Genomic DNA, 16527 nt, shown 5'->3' on the forward strand with positions numbered 1-16527 from the left:
ACTTGCAGCTGTAATTGCTGCAAAGGTGGCTCTACAAAGTATTGACTTTCGTGGGGTGAATAGTTATGCACGCTCAAGTTCTGTTTTTTTGTCCTATTTCTTGTTTGTTTCACAATAAAACATATTTTGCATATTCAAAGTGGTAGGCATGTTGTGTAAATCAAATGATACAAACTCCCAAAAAATCCATTTTAATTCCAGGTTGTAAGGCAACAAAATAGGAAAAATGCCAAGGGGGGTGAATACTTGTAACCAAAGAAGTGTTAAACTGTAGTAACCAAAGAAGTGTTAAACAAATCAAAATATATTTTATATTTGAGATTCTTCAAATAGCCACCCTTTGCCTTGATGACAGCTTTGCACACTCTTGGCATTCTCTCAACCAGCTTCATGAGGTAGTCACCTGGAATGCATTTCAATTAACAGGTGTGCCTTGTTAAAAGTTAATTTGTGGAATTTATTTCCTTCTTAATGTGTTTGAGCCAATCAGTTGTGTTGTGACAAGGTAGGGGGGGTATACAGAAGATAGCTCTATTTGGTAAAATACCAAGTCCATATTATGGCAAGAACAGCTCAAATAAGCAAAGAGAAACGACAGTCCATCATTACTTTAAGGTCAGTCAATACGGAACATTTCAAGAACTTCTAAAGTTTCTTCAAGTGCAGTCGCAAAAACCATCAAGCGCTATGATGAAACTGGCTCTCATGTGGACCGCCACAGGAATGGAAGACCCAGAGTTACCTCTGCTGCAGAGGATAAGTTCATTAGAGTTACCAGCCTCAGAAATTGCAGCCCAAATAAATGCTTCACAGAGTTCAGAGGAGACTGCGTGAATCAGGCCTTCATGGTCGAATTGCTGCAAATAAACCAATACTAAAGGACACCAATAATAAGAAGACACCTGCTTGGGCCAAGAAACACGAGCAATGAACATTAGACCGGTGGAAATTTGTCCTCTAGTCTGGAGTCCAAAATGGAGGACATAAAGTATGGAGGACGAGGTGTTATGGTGTGGGGGTGCTTTGCTGTTGACACTGTCTGTGATTTATTTAGAATTCAAGGCACACTTAGCCATGCTGGTTATCACAGCATTCTGCAGCGATACACCATCCCATCTGATTTGGGCTTAGTGGGACTATCATTTGTTTTTCAACAGGACAATGACCCAACAAACCTCCAGGCTGTGTAAGGGCTATTTTACCAAGAAGGAGAGTGATGGAGTGCTGCATCAGATGACTTGACCTCCACAACCCCCTAACCTCAACCCAATTGAGATGGTTTGGGATGAGTCGGACGGCAAAGTGAAGGAAAAGCAGCTAACAAGTGCTCAGCATATGTGGGAACTCCTTCAACACTTTTGGAAAAGCATTCCAGGTGAAGCTGATTGAGAGAATGCAAAGAGTGCGCAAAGTTGTCATAGAGGCAAAGGGTGCCTATTTGAAGAATCTCAAATATAAAATATATTTTGATTTGTTTAACACTTTTTTGGTTACTACATTCCAAGACAACGCAGGAGTAGCTTTGGGAGAAGTCTCTGAATGTCCTTGAGGGGCCCAGCCAGAGCCCGGACTTAAACCCGATCTAACATCTCTGGAGAGACCTGAAAATAGCTGTGCAGCGATGCTCCCCATCCAACCTGACAAAGCTTTAGAGGATCTGCAGAGAAGAATAAGAGAAACTTCCCAAATACAGGTGTGCCAAGCTTGTAGAATCATACCCAAGAAGACTTGAGGCTGTAATCGCTGCCAAATGTGCTTCAACAAAGTACTGAGTAAAGGGTCTGAATACTTATGTAAATGTAATATTTCAGGTTTATTTCTTTTATAAATTTGCAAAAATTTATAAAAACCTGTTTTTGCTTTGTCATTATGGGGTATTGTGTGTAGATTGATGAGTGGGAAAAACAATTGAATCCATTTTAGAATAAGGCTGTAACGTAACAAAATGTGGAAAAAGTGAAGGAGGGGGTCGGTGGGGGGGCCTTGCTCAGACCTTGCGGGGGGGCCCCATGAAACTGCGCTACGCCACTGATCACTACCTACCAGTCTAGGTGAAAGGAAATGAGAGGAGAGGAGAAGAGACAATGATACCACATACGATCATGTTTACAGTAAACCACTGACACAATGAATATTGACTTTCAGTTTCTTTCAAAAGGAACAGAATCGAAATAAGTAAAATAATCTAAGACACTATCCGACCGTTTTGATTTGGATCTAATATTCGGATAAACTGGAGTTGAGATTTTTTAGGATCAGGGGATACATAGTAGAGTGATTCTGCAAGGTCAAATGAAGAGAGATAGAAGAAGGGAGGAGAGGTGAGGCTAGGAGAGTTATTTAACAATTCTCGTTAGTTCTATTTCTGATCCAATCTCAATGATCCTCGAGGTGGAAAAAAAAATATGCCCCTGCCCCAGCCGGAAGAAGACAAGAGCTGAAAAGGAGAAAAATCATCTACATACTTAAATGAACTGGGTTACCATCAGCAACCAAAGTGGCCACAGAAAACATTCCCATGTCATTCTTTCTTAGTCCCCTGTGTGTGTGTGTGTGTGTGTGTGTGTGTGTGTGTGTGTGTGTGTGTGTGTGTGTGTGTGTGTGTGTGTGTGTGTGTGTGTGTGTGTGTCTGTGTGCAGTTTCGTGTCTGTGTGTGTGTGAGTTTGACGGAATGTGCACACACGTATTTGTGAAAATGTTCTCTTGCTTTCTGGATGTAGTTGTCAGGTCTAGGGTGAGGGCTGCATTGGGCACTCTTAAGACCTCTTTGTGCAGACTCCTTTCACACACATAAATGCAGTCCCACTGCCCCTCGGCATAAGCTACAGAGCCGGAGAGAGGGATGGGAGGAGGAGGAGGAGAGGGGGAAACTAAAAGAGAAGAGATAGAATGTGTGACACAAGGGTAGAGTAAACATATGACCCATCACTTTTTCAATTCATGTAACAATTAATGTACGTGAAATGTTCAATTGTCTATTGTCTTTTGTCTATGTATAAAAAACGTTAAAAAATAACTGTAACAGCAAGTGCGATTTTGTGTTTGTGTAGTGTGTGTGGTCTGGTATTACATCTAAGTGTTAGTCACCTAGGCAGTGAGTCACAGTCAAGACCTAAAGCTGGTTCACACCATTGAGGTAAGCGCTACTGTAACCCAGACAGAATCCAATAGAGGCTGGCATTGAAAGAACACACACACACACACAGTCACAGAGTCTCAGCTGAGCAGGGCCTACAGGGCTTTGTGTGGTGCAATATAGCCCTCAGGTGGCCAATGTTGTAACTGATTGAGGAGAGGGGAAGGAGGGCAGAAATGGCAGACTGTAAATTATGCACAACCCTGACTTCAGTGGTGGAAAAAGTACCCAATTTTCATACTTGAGTAAAAGTAAAGACACCTTAATAGAAAATCACTCAAGTAAAAGTGAAAGTCACCCAGGAAAATATTATTTGAGTAAAAGTCTAAAAGTATTTGGTTTTAAATATACTTCAGTATCAAAGTAAATGTAATTGCAAAAATATACTTACGTATCAAAAGCAAAAGCAAAAGTATAAATCATTTCAAATTCCTTATATTAAGCGAAGCAGACGGCACCCTTTTAGTGTTGGAGTGTGCCCCTGGCTATCCGTAAATATTAAAAACAAGAAGACATCATTTACAAACAATGCATTTGTGTTTAGAGAGTCCACCAGATCAGAGGCAGTAGGGATGACCACGTGTTCTCTTGATAAGTGCGTGAATTTGACCATTATTATTTTTACTATTTTCTACATTGTAAAATAATAGTGAAGACATCAAAACAATGAAATAACACATATGGAATCATGTAGTAACCAAGAAACCAAAATATATTTTAGATTCTTCAAAGTAGCCACCCTTTGCCTTGGTGACAGCTTTGCACACTCTTGGCATTCTCTCAACCAGCTTCATGAGGAGTGCTTTTCCAACAGTCTTGAAGGAGTTCCCACATATGCTGAGCACTTGTTGAATGCTTTTCCTTCACTCTGCGGTCCAGTTCATCCCAAACCATCTCGAATTGGGTTGAGGTCGGGGGATTGTGGAGGCCAGGTCATCTGATGCAGCATTCCATCACCCTACTTCTTGATCAAATAGCCCTTACACAGCCTGGAGGTGTTTTTTGGGTCATTGTCCTGTTGAAAAACAATGATAGTCCCACTAAGCACAAACCAGATGGGATGGCGTATCGCTGCAGAATGCTGTGGTGGCCATGTTGGTTAAGTGTGCCTTGAATAAATCACAGACAGTGTCACCAGCAAAGCACCCCCACACTATAACACCTCCTCCTCCATGCTTCACGGTGGGAAATACACATGCAGAGATCATCCGTTCACCCCCACCGCGTCTCACAAAGACACATGTGTTGGAACCAAACATCTCAAATTTGGACTCATCAGTCCAAAGGACAGATTTCCACCGGTCTAATGTCAATTGCTCGAGTTTCTTGGCCCAAGCAAGTCTCTTCTTCTTATTGGTGTGCTTTAGTAGTGGTTTCTTTGCAGCAATTCAACCATGGAGGCCTGATTCACACAGTCTCCTCTGAACAGTTGATATTGAGATGTGTCTGTTACTTGAACTTTGTGAAGCATTTATTTGGGCTGCAATCTGAGGTGCAGTTATTCTAATGAACGTATCCTCTGCAGCAGGGGTAACTCTGGGTCTTCCTTTCCTGTTGCAGTCCTCATGAGAGCCAGTTTCATCATAGCGCTTGATGGTTGTTGCGACTGCACTTGAAGAAACTTTCAAAGTTCTTGACATTTTCCGTATTGACTGACCTTCATGTCTTAAATAGGGCTATCTTCTGTATACCACCCCTTCCTTGTCACAACACAACTGATTGGCTCAAACGCATTAAGAAGGAAAGAAATTCCACAAATTCACTTTTAACAAGGCACACCTGTTAATTGAAATGCATTCCAGGTGACTACCTCATGAAGCTGGTTGAGAGAATGCCAAGAGTGTGCAAAGCTGTCATCAAGGCAAGGGGTGGCTACTTCGAAGAATCTCAAATATAAAATATATTTTGATTTGTTTAACACTGTTTTGGATACTACATGATTCCATAGTTTTGATGTCTTCACTATTATTCTACAATGTAGAAAATAGTAAAAAAATAAAGAAAAACCCTGGAATGAGTAGGCGTGTCCAAACGTGTGACTGGTACTGTAAGTTCAACTATGGTGTTATCCTCTGAATCCAAATACATTCTTATACCCGTGTCTTTTTCATACTCAAAATAAAACCAATAAATCAAATAAACATGGATAATGCTGTCCTCTCTATATGTCTGTTACTTTGAGCATATTTAAAAATCCACTACCATTAAATACCATTATTGGATTTCACATGTACTGATGTATGAAGACCATTCATATAATGTATCATTGTACGCCGACAATTCATGTTTTCTTTTAAATCTGCAATCCTAATCCCTGCACAGCCTCATTGAGGCTCTACAACATTTATTTAACCTCTGTAGATTACATCCGAACTATGATAAGTCTACCATATTACGTAGTGGATCGCAAAAATACATAACTTTTACATTACCGTGTAGTTTACCAATAAAATGGTCTGACTGTGAAGTGGACATACTCGGTATTCATATTCCGGAATAAATAAATGATCTCACTACAATACATTTTAATAGAAAGGTAGCAAAAATAGATAAAATATTGCTACCATGGAAAGGTAAATACCATTCTATCTGTGGAAAAATCACCCTGATTCATTCTTTAGTCATATCCCAGGTTACCTATTTACTTATGGCCCTGCCTACTCTGAACAACTTGTTTTAAAAATTATATGAGCAAAACATATTCCACTTCATATGGAACGGCAAGCCAGACAAAATTAAACTGGCCTCTTTCTATAATGAATATGAATTCGGAGGCCTAAAATGATTAAATATTAAAGCATTGAACTTCTCACTAAAGGCTTCAGTGATACAAAAGTTATACTTAAATCCGAACTGGTTCTCCAACAGACTAGTAACAATGGCTCACCCCGTGTAAAAAAAATGCCTTTTTCCCTTTATCCAGATTACAACCTCTCACTTTTGGTTTTTTGAAAATTAAAACAAGCCATAGAAAGCTGGTTGCAATGTCAGTTTCATCCACCAGAAAAGACAGAACAAATATTACAACAAATATTATGGTTAAATCCAAATATACTATTCCTGAAGTCAACACTCAACTTCTTTGTTTTGCTGACGTTGAGGTTGTTGTCCTGGCACCACTCTGCCAGTTTACTTACCTCCTTCCTCCCTATAGGCTGACTCGACAATGGTGTTGAATGCTGAACTGTAGTCAATGAACAGCATTCTCACATAGGTGTTCCTCTTGTCCAAATGTGTTAGGGCTGCGTGCATAGTCATGGAAATGGCATCTTCCGTGGATCTGTTGGAGTGGATGGCAAATTGGAGTGGGTCGAGCGTGCCTGGCATGCTGGCCTTGATGTGGGCCATGACCAGCCTCTCAAAGCACTTCATAATGACAGGGGTGAGTGTGATGGGTCGATTGTCATTTGGGCATGTCACCTTGATTTTCTTGGGCACTGGGACAATGGTAGTCTCCTTGAAGCAAGTGGGGGCTACAGCCTGGGACAGGGACAGGTTGAAGATGTCCGAGAAGACGGCCGCCAGCTGGTCAGCGCACACTCTGAGGACGCGGCCAGGGATGCCATCTGGGCCGGCAGATTTGTGAGTATTCACTCTTTTGAGAGTTTTCCTCATGTCAGCCTCGGAGAGCGAAAGCACCAGGTTGTTCGGAGCAGCGAGAGCTTCCCTGGATGACCCAGCATTGTCTCCCTCGAAGCGAGATAACATATGGAATTGTTTTAAGTTGGTTAGACCATGGATCATTTAGCTATTTGATTTGGAATTTTAATACCCCTTTAGGTATAAAAAATAATATTAACACATTATTTGATAGAAACGCATTGAATAAAACATTCATAAATGGCAAAAAATACAGTAAAAAAATTAATCATAAGGAATAAGGTTTTGAAGTGTCTGTGCTATATCTAGGAGATACAAGAAAGCTCAGGAAATATTTTAGTTTTTTCGACACATATTTGGCACAGGTGCGTCAATAGACTCTAGGGGGTTTAATTATTGGGGAACAGACATGGATGGAGAATCTAGTGTTAACCCAGCAGAACTCTGACACACGCTACTGACTTAGTGCAGGATGCTGCAAGACACAGCAGAGAAATAACGATCCCGCTACTGGACAGTGTGTGTCCTGCATGGATGCAGCAACCATGCTTGACCATGCTTCGTCTAAGGGACAACCAACTAATCAGTAAATGATGGACAGTCTACAAGTCGATGACAGTCCATCTTCAGACTTCAGTCTTCTTCTTCTCTCCAGAAATAAGCATCTAGCTACAGTGGTATTAACTCAGGTTAAGGGCGTTAAAGCGTTCCTATACTAACTTAGTAACGTAGTAAAGTATGTTGAATCCAGTCACTAAACAAATTGGTCTGTGGCATACAGAGCGTTAGTAACGGAATGTGCACCAATTCACCTGGACCAGAGCTACAGTGTGCCCTGCACCACCACCAACCCAAGTCATGCAGGACACACACACACACAGTAAATGCCTTCCAGCTCCACCACTGTACGTTGCATAAGCCAACGCCCAATATCCAACAGATCCCAAACCTCCAGTCTATCAAGTCAACGAGTTCATTCCTCTTTTCTTCCTTCCAGCCAAACCCTGGTTGGACGAAGGTTAAAGAACTCACAGAGGAAGAAAGCAAACAGCTCGGAGCTCTTCCACAGAGTGTTCCCAGGGCCCCAAATGGACCGCCTAATTAAGCTAATCACCTCCGTAATGACTGTGCTAATTATAATAAGGCCAGGGGCAGCTAGCGCCGCCACAGCCTGGGATATATCCTGGGTACTATTCATTAGGAACCAAACAGAAGAAAACAGACAAACAGGGAAGGACTACCTGGAATTGGTCCAATAAGAAACACTGTTTTTCATTTTTCTGTTGCAAAAAGTTATGCTACAGTGTGCCCTACTCAAATAAAATAAAATGTTATTTGTCACATGCGCCGAATACAACAGGTTTAGACCTTACCGTGAAATGCTTACTAACAAGGCCTTAACCAACAATGCAGTTTTAAGAAAAATAGGAGTTAAGAAAATATTGGCTATATACAGGGGGTACTGATACCGAGTCAATGTGCGGGGGTACAGGTTAGTCGAGGTAATTGAGGTAATACAGTGCCTTCGGAAAATATTCAGACCCCTTGACTATTTCCACATCTTGTTACGTTACAGCCTTATTCTAAAATTGTTAAAATTAAACAATTTCATCAGCAATCTACACACAATAATGGCAAAGCGATAAAAGGTTTTTAGAAATATTTGCTAATGTATTAAAAACAAAAAACAGAAATACCTTATTTACATAAGTATTCAGACCCTTTTGCTATGAGACTCGAAATTGAGCTCAGGTGCATCCTGTTTCCATTGATCATCCTTGAGATGTTTCTACAACTTGATTGGAGTCCACCTGTGGTAAATTCAATTGATTGGACATGATTTGGAAAGGCACACACCTGTCTATATAAGGTCGCACAGTTAACAGTGCATGTCAGAGCAAAAACCAAGCCATGAGGTCGAAGGATTTGTCCGTAGATCTCAGAGACTGGATTGTGTTGAGGCACAGATCTGGGGAAGGGTACCAAAACATTTATGCAGCATTGAAGGTCCCCAAGAACACAGTGGCCTCCATCATTCTTAAATGGAAGAAGTTTGGAACCACCAAGACTCTTCCTAGAGCTGGCCGCCCGGCCACACCGAGCAATTGGGGGAGAACGGCCTTGGTCAGGGAGTTGACCAAGAACCCGATGGTTACTCTGACAGAGCTCTACAGTTCCTCTGTGGAGATGGGAGAACCTTCCAGAAGGACAACCATCTCTGCAGCACTCCACCAATTAGGCCTTTATGGTAGAGTGGCCAGACGGAAGCCACTCTTCAGTAAAAGGCACATGACAGCCCGCTTGGAGTTTGCCAAAAGACACCTAAAGACACTCAGACCATGAGAAACAAGATTCTCTGGTCTGATGAAACCAAGATTGAACTCTTTGGCCTGAATGCCAAGGGTCACGTCTGGAGGAAACCTGGAACCATCCCTACGGTGAAGCATGGTGGTGGCAGCATCATGCTGTGGGGATGTTTTTCAGCGGCAGGGACTGGGAGACTAGTCAGGATCGAGGCAAAGATGAACGAAGCAAAGTTCAGAGAGATCCTTTATGAACACCTGCTCCAGAGCACTCAGGACCTCAGACTGGGGCAAAGGTTCACCTTCCAACAGGACAACGACCCTAAGCACATAGCCAAGACAGCGCAGGAGTGGCTTCGGGACAAATCTCTGAATGTCCTTGAGTGACCAAGCCAGAGCCCGGACTTGAACCCGATCGAACATCTCTGGAGAGACCTGAAAATAGCTGTGCAGCAACGCACCCCATCCAACCTGACAGAGCTTGAGAGGATCTGCAGAGAATGAGAGAAACTCCCCAAATACAGGTGTGGCAATCTTGTAGCATCATACCCAAGAACACTCGAGGCTGTAATCACTGCCAAAGGTGCTTCAACAACGTACTGAGCAAAGGGTCTGAATACTTATGTAAATGTCATATTTTTTGTTTAATACATTTTCAAAAATGTCTAAAAACCAGTTGTTGCTTTGTCATTATGGGGTGTTGTGTGTAGATTGATGAGAATTTTTTTTTTTTTTAATAAATTTTAGAAAATGGCTGTAACGTAATGAAATTTGGAAAACTTTAGCTAGAAACGAACCAAAAAAACATTGTTTAGAAAGTTGCTTTTAGTTGCCTGGTTTGCTAGATTGACATATCCTACATTTTTAAACAGGTGGGTTTATTGGTGTTAAAATACACTACTTATGCTATTTTGGACCACCAGGCTGCTGATATCATGCAGCCTGTAGTTTTTGTATTCATACTTTTTCATAACGACAATGACAAGTTTGATATCGGATGACAATAGAATGTTCATGATGTCACTGCGACAACTGTCGACAGACGTAATATAAACCAGCCTTTAGTCTTGAAATCTTTGGTTGTTTAGTACATGGCCTCACATGTGAATCCTTAAAGAGATGGGTGGGGCTAAGACTTAAGAGGGTTTGAACGATGCTGAATGGGTGTTGACAAAGACGAGCTCTCCAGTAGGTTTACCAAAACATTCAAGGGCCATTTTCTCAAAAGTGAGGTTACAAGTTTATCAACTTTCAAAGCAGAATTACTTTCCCATTGTTCCTCAACTGTAGTGTATGATATACCATCTAGCTCTGAGTCTCGGTCACATATGTACATGTACGTAGGGGTAAAGTGACTATGCATAGATAATAAACACGTCGAGTTGCAGCAGCGTAAAAAACTGTTCAGCAGTCTTATTGCTTGGGGGTAGAAGTTGTTAAGGAGCCTTTTGGACCTAGACTTGGGCTCCGGTAGAGCTTGCCATGCGCACTACCCTCTGTAGGCCTTGCGTTCGGATGCCGAGCAGTTGCCATACCAGGCGGTGATGCAACCAATCAGGATGCTCTTGATTGTGCAGTTGTATAACTTTTTGAGGATCTGAGGACCCATGCCAAATCTTTTCAGTCTCCCGAGGGGGAATAGGCGTTGTCGTGCCCTCTTCACGACAGTCTTGGTGTGTTTGGACCACAGGAGGTTGGTGGCACCTTAATAGGGGAGAATGGGCTCGTGGTAATGACTGGAGCAGAATCAGTGGAACGGTATCAAACACATGGTTTCCAGGTGGTTGATGCCATTCCATTTGCTCCACTCCAGCCTCCACTGGTTTGGACCATGATAGTTTGTTAGTGATGTGGACACCAAGGAACTTGAAGCTCTCAACCTGCTCCACTACAGCCCTGTCGATGAGAATGAACACAATCTTGTTCAATTGAAGCGCACAGCTGCCTGCTATACCGTGCTCTGCTTTTGTTGCTATGCCCCCTGGTGGTAGCCAGAGTTATTGCCTTTTGCTTTGTTATGGAAGCCACTTTGGGTGTTGATGGGGATCAATTTGTCAATTAGGTCAGTAATGAGTGTAATCAAAGAATCAAGTGCTGATGCACTATGACAACACGGCACACACTGAGGATCTCCATGGTGTGTATAAGGCTACCTACCCACCACCGTCAAAGACCCAAAGAAGGGAACGTTCTCTAAACGTTAGGCTGAACTACTGGGCCAATACAATGAGTCGCCCAAAATTTTACCTAAACGTTAGTTTGGTCTGTATGTGCATGCTTAAGATATTCCATAAATGTAAGTCCTGTCTTGCTAAATGTTAGTCCAGTAAGTACTACACAGTACATGTAGCTACTTGAATTGAACGATTAGCATGGTCTTTGAGGAGCTGTTTCATTGAATTATTAACATGGTCCACGTCAGAGCTCTGGTCCACGATCATTTTGCTGGAAACATTCTTGAAACATTGAGGCTATCTTGTAATGTATCTGGTAACGTTCTTTAAATGTTATCCCTGTGTGACCCTGTTGTGTAGTGTTATGTGTTATTATCTGTGAGCATGGCCCAGTGTCTCCTGTGTGGCTGAGAGGACGGGTAGAGCGAGAGAGGGAACAGTCTTATTTAACCAATCCACAGCCTAGCAGGGACCCTTTGACCTACGCACCATGAATATCAATCAGCTCACTGGACGAAGGGCACCATTGTGAGACCCCTATCCAGACAGACTCGCACACACGCACACACTGAGCTAAACCAGTGGGCAGATCGAACATCCTCATCTCAGGTATTACTATAAATCTGGTTATGTATTTTTCTCTGGCAATCACTGACTCACATTTGATGCAACAATCAAAATGGACTGGTTTATTACCAGACACAGTGAATGATGTGTACCATAGTTGATTTTGCTTATCAAGAAGCTCTATGACTCACCATGACACATAACGTTCCAGAGAAGAGGTTTGTTAACAATGTAGATTGGCACAAACAGACTGTTATATAGTCAAAATTGCAAACAGATACGGTGTGTATCTTTCATTATGAAGTTAGAGCATCGCTCGGTACTGGAGTGAACGTAATCACATTTACCCACAAAAGACACAGACAGACACACACACACAAACTCTCTCTCCACACAAATACACACACACAGTCTTGTATAACTAACTTTGCGGGGATACACAATTCAGTCCCATTCAAAATCCTATTTTCCCCAACCCCTTACCCTAAACTTAACCCTAACCCCAAAACCTAATCCTAACCCTAGCTCCTAACCCTAAACACTAATTCGACCCTTAACCCTAAACCCCCTAGAAACAGCATTTGACCTTGTGGGGACCAACAAAATGTCCCCAGTTGGTCAAATTTTTGTTTGTTTACTATTCTTCTATTCCACAAACACAAATAAATAAGCACAACGTTATGGCACAGCGCCAGTCTGGGGTGCCATGGCAACTGAAATCAATCTAGCGCTGGAGTCAAATCTGCTGCAGTTGCCTGTCTCATGTGCTGCCCAAACATACACAACTCTAATTTACTGCTCTGCCTCTGATTGCTGCCAGCTCTGAAAAAACATGCTTGTCTGGCCCATCTCTCTCTCCCTCCGTCTCTCTTTCAACTCCCCATCTATCTTTCCATCTCCTTCTCATCTCCCCCCACCATCACTTCTCCTTTACCTCCTATCATCAACAGAGCACTGTGTAACCCGCCATCACCAGCATGATACCTGCTTCCTCAGAAAGGATAACAAAATGAACACGAAACAAAGCCAAAAGGGGCTTTCGGCCATTAAAGAGGAAACACCTTCAAATTCAACAGCGCTAACACCTTGGCTGTGTTACGCTCCAACAATGACACTTCACAGGGAGAGGAGGAGCGGAGGAGAGAGGGAGAGAGGGAGATTAGACAGTTTAGGAAGGCCTCAAAGGGAGAGGGAGTGAGAGAGAGAGTGTGAGAAAGAGAGCGGGAGAGAGAGAGAGGGGGGGAGAAACACAGCGAGAGAGAGAGAGAGAGAAAGAGAGAGGGTGAGAGAGAAGGGGGGAGAGAGAGAGAGAGAGAGAGAGAGAGAGAGGGAGGAGGCAAAACAATGACAATATAAAACAAATCTCACAAGCATTGATATAACATGTAGAAACCTCAGTCGCCCTCTCTTTCCCTAGCTTAAAATAACAACCGTTGTTCTCTCTATGGAAATATCTGGCTGCGGAAAATAGATGTGAATTTTAAAAGCCAGTCATCTTGATACAAGAGACGAGACATAAATGTTATGCCCAAGCTTCAGCTCAGTAGGCTAACACAGTCCTGTTGTGCTCTGGAGACCCCGGTTTGAACCCAGTCAGTCAAATTGGTGCTGTAAGTTGAGTTTGGTAACATATCAGCTTCTGGGTTATTGCGGACAGGAGGAGGTCAAATGGGGTTCGAACCCAGTCGGTTACACAAAGCTTATCTAAAACACACCAAAATGCAACTATTCCAATCCAACTTGTATTTCAACAATATGCCTACAAATTATACTTTGGTTATAAAATTGTCTTACCCCTAAATGCAGGCAACACGTCATCAGGTCCAGAGCAGTACCCATCTCCTCAAAGGGGTGTAGGACAGTCAGATTTGGGAATGTCTTCAATCTGTCAATCTTCACAATAGACTTTATATCACAGAGATATGGTTCTCTCTACCGGCTTCTTCTCAAGCCAGTGAAGGCTGTCTTCCCTGTTCACTACCAACAAGCCCCTCCTCGACATACATCCAGGAACGACATACAACACTCTTTTGTTGGTCACTTGAAGACGCATTTACTTACTGTACCAAATCCACTGGATGACATCCATTTGGACCTATTCAATGTCAATTTAGCCATGAACGTCTAACCTCACATTGATCTATAGCCGTCATAAACACCCAATTACCTGACTAACACGCCACCATTATAACCTTGGGTGTTTGCACACACACACACACACACACACACACACACACACACACACACACACACACACACACACACACACACACACACACACACGCACCCCTTACCAAGGTCCCCCCAACTAACTCTCCCCTTCCATGGTTGGTGTCACGTTCAATCTGGGTTATCTGAGAACCAATTACAAAGCCTAGCCAGGTAATGAGGGATCCTCTTACCACATCCCATGACCAGAAACAATAAGGACCGCTTCAAACTTTAATAACCACAACCAAACCCCTATCCTCTCTCCCTATGTCTCAGTTAATGGGTTCTACATCGTCTAGAGGAGCCATATGGGGCTAACCTCATACGCAACACCCAACCTCCCTGTGAAATGTTCTGTACACGACAGGTGGGGAAAAATGGTTGGTAAGGGGTTGGTCTTGTGTGGCTCAATGTGTGAGAGTGTGGCGTTTGCAACGTCAATGTCGTGAGTTCATTACTTGCAGGGATGTACTGTAAGTCACTTTTGATAAAAGTGTCTGCTTAGTGGCATATATTATCATGGCCCAAAGGTTGGCGAAATTGTGGCAGAACTGAGTTTATTCACTTTTGGACAGGGAGGAACAACTACACGAGATAGAGTGGGACCTAAATAGGAAAGTGACAGCTTCGAAGTGATTGTGGAGTGCCAAGTCATTTGGAGGGCAGATGGCTGGTTTGAAATGTCAGTGTAGTGTCAGCTGAAGGATGTCGTGCATAAGTGGAACAGATTGCCATGAATGCACATTTTATAGATGGACTAGATAGAAGAAAGAAGATATCTTATAATAAGCGATTCAGACAGTCAAGGTGTCTCTGTTAGCATCATTGTCTGGTAAAGGTTGTGTTGTAGACTTGAGGTCAATTGGTAGTTACTAGTGTACAAGATTTACAGCAGATAGTAACCCACCACCAGTCTCTTTCTAAAACAGCTCTAGTTACAGATTAGCCGACCCGATTTCGAATCCGTTTGTGGATTTGAAAAGCAGAGAAGCAGGGGAAGATTTCTTTATATGATATCATTTTTCTAATGTAAAGAACAACATGACCTGTACCAAAGTCAAATTAGGATATAACGTTAGGCTAACCTGTCCAAGTTCTAAAATTATCCGGTAGAATTTTAAGCTATTTTCTGTAATTAGCTTGCCTTTAACTTTTAAATAATATCTTATGACTTTATTTTCCTGTAATAATGAATACAAATTAGCTAAATTTAAGGCGTTGGCAGCTATATGATATGGTCATTATTTGCAGGGATGTACTGTAAGTCACTTTTGATAAAAGTGTCTGCTTAGTGGCATATATTATCATGGCCCAAAGGTTGGCGAAATTGTGGCAGAACTGAGTTTATTCACTTTTGGACAGGGAGGAACAACTACACGAGATAGAGTGGGACCTAAATAGGAAAGTGACAGCTTCGAAGTGATTGTGGAGTGCCAAGTCATTTGGAGGGCAGATGGCTGGTTTGAAATGTCAGTGTAGTGTCAGCTGAAGGATGTCGTGCATAAGTGGAACAGATTGCCATGAATGCACATTTTATAGATGGACTAGATAGAAGAAAGAAGATATCTTATAATAAGCGATTCAGACAGTCAAGCTGTCTCTGTTAGCATCATTGTCTGGTAAAGGTTGTGTTGTAGACTTGAGGTCAATTGGTAGTTACTAGTGTACAAGATTTACAGCAGATAGTAACCCACCACCAGTCTCTTTCTAAAACAGCTCTAGTTACAGATTAGCCGACCCGATTTCGAATCCGTTTGTGGATTTGAAAAGCAGAGAAGCAGGGGAAGATTTCTTTATATGATATCATTTTTCTAATGTAAAGAACAACATGACCTGTACCAAAGTCAAATTAGGATATAACGTTAGGCTAACCTGTCCAAGTTCTAAAATTATCCGGTAGAATTTTAAGCTATTTTCTGTAATTAGCTTGCCTTTAACTTTTAAATAATATCTTATGACTTTATTTTCCTGTAATAATGAATACAAATTAGCTAAATTTAAGGCGTTGGCAGCTATATGATATGGTCATTATTTGCACTGGCTAGCCAGTTAACTTAGCGTTAGTTAGCTAGCTAACAAGCTAGAAATGAACCAAAACATTGTGTAGAAAGTTGCTTTTAATTTTGCCTGGTTTGCTAGATTGACATATACACTATATACATTTTTTAACGGATGGGTTTAATGGTGTTAAAATACACCAGGCTGCTGATGTTATGCAGCCTGTAGTTTTTGTGTTTATACTTTTTCATAACGACAACGACAAGTTTGATGTTTGACGACAATAGAATGTTCATGATGTCACTGCGACAACTGTCTACAGACATGTTGATAGATGTAGTATAAACCAGCCTTTAGTCTTGAAATCTTTGGTTGTTTAGTACACTGCTGTACTCACTCTGTTTAGCACATAGCCTCACATGTGAATCCTTAAAGAGATGGGTGGGGCTAAGGCTTAAGAGGGTGTGAACGATGCTGAATGGGTGTAGACAAAGAAGAGCTCTCCAGCAGGTGTACCAAAACACTCAAGGGCCATTTT

Source organism: Coregonus lavaretus, assembly GCF_964263955.1.
Source record: "Coregonus lavaretus genome assembly, chromosome: 25".
In the NCBI taxonomy this organism is placed as follows: domain Eukaryota; kingdom Metazoa; phylum Chordata; class Actinopteri; order Salmoniformes; family Salmonidae; genus Coregonus; species Coregonus lavaretus.